General features: G+C 43.8%; 1 protein-coding gene across 1 annotated transcript in view; it reads right to left on the reverse strand.

Moving 5' to 3' along the window:
* CARS2 (cysteinyl-tRNA synthetase 2, mitochondrial (putative)) overlaps positions 1-4565 on the reverse strand; it is a 164477-nt gene extending 159912 nt beyond the window's left edge. The window contains exons 1-2 of the mRNA XM_006883793.1: positions 4429-4565; positions 4012-4062 (exon numbers count right to left, since the gene is read on the reverse strand). The gene's annotated coding sequence lies outside the window, so the exon portion shown is untranslated. The remainder of the gene's footprint in view (positions 1-4011; positions 4063-4428) is intronic.
* Positions 4566-6233: the final 1668 nt, after the last annotated feature.

The raw sequence follows: 6233 nt of genomic DNA on the forward strand, positions 1-6233 counted from the left end.
ATTCCCTGCTTTCAGCCAAGATCCATCTAACATCAGCTACAATATACCTAGTACCACGACCCCTTCTAAACCCAGCCTGGACTTCTGGCAGTTCTCTGTTGATGTGCTATTCCAGTCATTTTTGGATAATCTTCACTAAAATGTAAATAAAGTGTCTGTGGGCTTCTGAAGGAGGAATGGTCAATTTCTGTTCATCAAGGTGGGGTGATATCTTGAAATTCACAAAGAATTGTGTATATATGCAGACAACTCACAGAGTTTCTCAGACAGAAAGCAGGAAAAGCAGGGGCAAACAACAGCAAAAGGAAGAAAAAAGACGCAGAGAGAGAAAAGACAAGGGACTTGTAAGAGCTGTAACATGGTACAAGAACTCTAAAACTGAAAGCAGAGAGAAGTCCAGGAGCCCAGGAGCAAAGCAGGCAATGGCTTGCACAGAGGGACCCTATGACAGTGCCATTGGTGACAGATGCCACGGCCAACAGGAAGAAAGAAGCCTGTCCTCAAAAGGCAAAGAGGAGGCCTGCTTAGCCAAGATGCACTCAGAGAGCACCCCTGCACTAGAGAAGGAATGTGCTGTCTTCATCAGGGTTGGAAGTCTCCATCTGCCTGCGTGCTTCCTGACGCTGATTCAGAGTTGTACTCTACTGCTTCCTTAATATACCACCTAACCAAAGCATGCATTATGAAATGCTCCTACCACTGCTGTTGTTCCTTTCTGAGCTGTTCTGTTTTGGTCTCACTTTGTTTCTTGGTCTCACTCTGTCTTGAGCTGAAATCTCTGATCCCGAAAATATATTACTCTCTCTGCAGCTTCTTTCTCAATGGTAATGAGACTGTCGTTTTCTCCCTCTGTGCCTTCTCAGTTTAAGGTTGATGGGATAACAAAACCGACCAATCTCCACATTAGTGTTCTACACAGCTGTTTCGCACATTCCTACCACGTGGCCAGGAGGGACCAGTCCTTGGAGAAGGACATCATGCTTGGAAGGGTGGAGGGACAGCGCAGGAGAAGACCCTGCATGAGAAGTATTGACATGATTACTAGGCTAATGAAATTAGGGGGTATCAGAGTCAGTGAGACTGGCTCAGGACAGTGTTCAGAGCTTTTGTACCTGGGGTTACTATGAGTCACAGGTGACTTGACACCATATATCAACCACCACCACCCAAGGGGAGCTATTTACATTTGTGAAAAGACTTAACATTTAGGGAGCTATTTAATCCCCTAAGAGGGTTACAAACACCACACATTTGTATAGTCCTATACTGAATGGCTTAAAATCAGAAAAGGTATGTGTCAGGGTTGTATCCTTTCTCCATATCCATTCAATCTGTATGCTGAGCAAATTGTTAGAGAAGTTAGACTTTAAGAAGAAAAATGTGGCATCACAATTGAAGAAGACACATCAACAACATCAAGATGGAGAAAAGATTGAAATCATCAATGATTTCCTCTTATTTGGGTCCATAAACAACACCCTGGGTGTCTGCCAGCTGTCAAGAAATCAGAAGACGTAGAGCATTGGGGAATTCGGCTGTCAAGGACCTCTCCAAAGTCCTGAAGGTCAATGATGTCAGTTTAAAGACTAAGGTGCGCCTATTTTAAGCCAAAGTCTTTCCAGTCACTTGCTATGCATCTGAGAGCTGGACAATGAATAAGGATGACAGAAAAAGATCGATGCATTTGAGTTGTGGTGCTAAAGAAGAGTACTTACTATTCCATAAACTGCCAAAAGAACAAACATTTATGTCTTAGAGAAAGTGCATACAGAGTGCGCCTTGAAAACAAAAATGGCAACACTTCATCACAGACCCTCCAAGGTTTAGGGGAGGCTATAAATCCCATAGAAGGAGACTGACCATCTTTCACCAACTGATTAGTGGAATCAAACTGCCAAAGAAATGCTGCCTTTGGATTAGCAGCGCAACTCCCTATGGACTAGGTCACTGGAGCCCCTCAGGTGTTGATCAAAGAGGACCACGAAGACGATTCTAGGGTGTTAGATATGTTCTGCTTCTTGCCTTTAGTGCTGTGAGCATTCATTCATTCATTCAGCTAGAGACATAAGATCTGTACTCTATTCTGTATTTTATACTTCAGTAAAGAGGCTAAAAATAAGCTTTCTAATATTAATATTAAGTTAACCCAAGTGAGGGAGAAAAAAATTGAACTCCTACATCATTTATAACAAAACAAAAAGAAGCTTAGCTCCTACAGAATGACAAAAATACTTTTTAAAAGTATACTGAATAAATGAATGAAAGGCAAGTTTCTTTTAGGCTGGGTTCATTGGGAACTTACAAAATATTATGAAAAGCAGCAATCATGATAAATGAAGGACGCAGTATAATTTAATTTAAGGGGCCAAGATAACATATACTATTATTTGGCAGTCATATAAACTTGGGTTCCAACATTTTCTAAGTGGCTGGCCTCGGCCAAGTCATTTATATGCCAATGAAAAGAAACCAAACTCATTGTCAATTCTGACTCACTGCAAGCCTCTATTGGGTTTCTGTAGCTGTAAATCTTCACAGGAAGAGACTGACGGCGGCCATACTGCTGCACAGCAGCTGGTGGATTCAAATCACTGGCTCTTCAGTTAGCAGCACAACTTGTAATGCACTATGCCACCAGGGCTCCTTCCAATGAAAACAGTACCCAGTAATTACTTATTTTCTAAAATGAGTCAAACATCATGTAATGGGTTAAACAGCACTTTACTGCCATTATAAGATTGTGTGAATCAAAAGGATAGGTATTGTTATCATCTCCATTTCAAGATGAAACAAGCAGGACTCAGAGTAATAAAATAAGAGCATATAATTCCAGCTCATATGAAATATCTAGAATAGACAATACATTGAAACCAAAGTTTATTAGTGGCCACTAGGATCAGAGGAGGCAGACAGGGAGAGTTATGGCCACTGTTACAGTCATCTTCTCAACCATTTCATTGAGGGCCTTTGCCTCCTTCAATGACCCCCCACTTTTCCAAATATGGTATCTTTTGACAAGGACTGTCCTGTCCTAGCAAGATGCCCAAAGTATGTAAGACTAAGTTTCACCACATTGCTTGTTCTTTTGGCAGTTCAGGGAATATGTGGTGCTCTTCTCCAGCACCACAATTCTAAGGCATCAATTTTTTTTTTCTGTTGTCTTTATTCACTGGTTTGGTTCATGCACACCTTCATCTTTAAACTGGCATTACTGCTCTTCAGCACTTTGGAGAGGTCCCTGACTAGACTTTCCCAGTGTAACATTATCTTTTGATTTCTAACTACTGGTACCAAGGGTGTGGACTGTGTGTGGGTTAAAGTAAGATGAAATCATTGACAATTTCTTTTTTCCATTATCATGATGTTGCCTAAGGCCCAGTGATGAGGATTTTGTTTTCTTAAAATTGAGATGTAATCTATACTGAAGGCTACATTCCTTGATCTTAATTCACTGCCATAGAGTTGGTTCAGACTCATAGCAACCTTCCTTCAGGTTTCCAAGGCTGTGAATTGCATGTGGAGGAGCTAGTCTATTTTTCTCCCTTGAAGCTCCTAGATTTGAACAGCTGGAGATGTGTAGCCTTTGACTTACCAGCACAACTCACTACTGACTATATTACCAGAGCTCTCTGAAATCAATGAACAAATTAAAAGTTCCAAAACAGGTTATTTCTTACCGCTCCACATTTCCTCACTGAATCTCACCTATGCAATGAGCATCAGTGCTTATTACTAGGTGGTAAGGAGTTATGCTGCCAACCCAAGACATGGGTTTGAATACACCAACTGCTTTACAGGAGAAAGATGGGGGGAGCACCTTCTTCCGTGCCATTTACCACCTCTGAAAACCTGCGGGAAGGTCAGCTATGGGCCGGTTCCGATTTGAGGGCACAGAACAATAACACCACAATGTCTGGTACACATTAATTCTTTGAAAATTTTAAACGGCCACTTCTTCAAAAGCAAATCATCATTCCCTAAAAGGTGAAAATTCAAATTCAGGAAACTCACCAAGCATGGCCAAGGTGTGCCTGATCATATACGGTGGGTCCACAACTATACCTGGGAACAAAGTCAAAATCCATTTGGTGAGACATCAACAAGAGAATACTACATTCCCAGTATGAATCAGAATCATCTTGCTGTATTTTGTCCTATTTTGAAAGGACCATTTTTTGAAAGCTCGTTAACTGGTTCTCGACTACTTTCATCCATCTATAAATTCATAACCAAAACCCATAAATTCCATTTTGAACATACCCCAATGGCTCTAATGTCTCTAGTTATTTTAACAATGTTAGCCATGTAAGAACCCAGCCTTGCTTTCAATAGCAGAAAGTCTAGCCATCCAGTAATATTAAATTTACAGCTTTCGCCCGCATCTGCCCAAGAATTGTCCCGAACTGCCTGAAAGTGTCAAAACGCTACCAGGAGGCGGCTTCCGCGTTGGCCACTATTAAAGGGTCTTTCCTTCTGGTGAGACTGTTGTAGACCTTGACGCCCGTATCATGGCCTGTAGGTTGCAGCCAACCTTGCCCGCGTCCTGCAGACACAGCTCGGCCAAGTGGCCACCCCTGGTCTCGCGGTCTAAGGCCCAGAGCAGCTTGGAAGAGCTGAGGGCAGAGGAGGCCGACCGGCACCCAGCGACTGTAAGGCCGCAGGCGAGCCCCGCGCGACCGCAGCATGATTCCAGGTCCAGCGCGAGAATCGAGTGTGGGCGGGCGCAGCAAACAGGACTACAAGCACCGCCCCGGGGCGCAGACGCACCGCCCGGCCAGCGATGACCCCGCCCACGAGGCCACACCCCCCCCCCCAGAGGGCCCGCTCAGGGCCCGCCCAGTCCCGGAAGAGGCCGCGGGAGGTGGTTGTGTGGCTGCTGGGCGCCCCGCCTCCGCCCACGAGCCTGGGTTCGCGTTCCCCGCCCCGAAGGAGGCCGGGCGCGGGCGGGCCTGGAGGGTAAAAGGGTGCGTGCAGAGGGAGGAACGGAGGCATTAACCCCACCGCTGCACTCTCTCCCTTGCCTCCTGGAAAAGGCGGGATTCACAGGGGAAGCCGCACTTCTTTCCTGGGAGGAAGGTTTTGTCCTAGTAAGCGCCTGTAATTGTTGGGCGTCTGTTGGATGTGGTGCAAACCAGAGTCCAATTCCCCGCTCTGGCTGGATCTCGAGGTTTGGCTTTGCTCGTGCTGCTCCAATCTGGAAGAGATTTCACAGTGCTCGGCACCGGCCAACTCTTCGGGCCAGCCCCATAAATCCGTCTCCTAAAGCTTGTTCGCCGCCCCAGCACACAATCCTTTGCCCTTCCTTTGGTTTCAGAATGAAAGACCCAAGATCATGAAACTACTCATTCATCATATCTATGTAGTGGGAAAGTTAAGCTTTAAGGTTGAAAGTCCTACTACAGCTCATCTCTGGAGAACAACAAAATTCTGAATTGTGTCAATGAGGGGTTTTTTTAATAGGCATGCTAACTTGGTGCTGATAGTTAATTACCTCAACAAACTTACCTCTACATTCCATTCTCACCATTGGTGTCTTGCTATATTTAAAACATCTTTTTAAAAGATACCTATTTTAAAAAGAACTTGCTTTTGCAGTTCTCCAAACAGTAGACTGCAGTTTTTTGTTTTTAGCGTTCTATTGAAAGGCAAATGATACAGTAAAGGCAAGCATATTCCTAGAACCCAAACCCATTACCCACAACTGAATTCTAACTCATATAATCTGTTTATGATCCAGTATGTCTGCTCCGGGAAGTTCCCAAAGCTGAAATCTTTTGTGAAAACTGACAGCCACGTCTTTCTCAGTGGGAGGGTTTGCATGCCAGCCTGGGTTGCCTTACTAGGATTCCTTTTTCTTAGGATACTTATACCAACACTTTATATTATACTTTTCTTACACTTTGGGAGGAAAATTTTCAGTGTTGCTGAAGCCCAACTTTGCAATAGTTTCAAATTACAGTCAAATATAAACTATAATGTTAAATGCTGAAATGTTAGAAAAATCTACTTTTCTGAATAAATGGACCACCTACTTTAATGCTCAACCACCTGTGGTATGCAGGTGGCATAACTTTGCTTGAAGTGAGCAGGACTTGAAGCACTTGGTGAAGATCAAAGGCTACAGCTTCAATATGAATTGTATCTCAACATCAAGAAAACAAAAATCTTCACCACTGGGCAAATAGGCAACATCATGACAGATGGCGAGAAAGTGGAAGTGCTTAGCGATTTCA

This window comes from Elephantulus edwardii, unplaced genomic scaffold (genome assembly GCF_000299155.1).
Source record: "Elephantulus edwardii isolate Elephantulus edwardi_28Jun2011 unplaced genomic scaffold, EleEdw1.0 scaffold00030, whole genome shotgun sequence".
In the NCBI taxonomy this organism is placed as follows: Eukaryota; Metazoa; Chordata; class Mammalia; order Macroscelidea; family Macroscelididae; genus Elephantulus; species Elephantulus edwardii.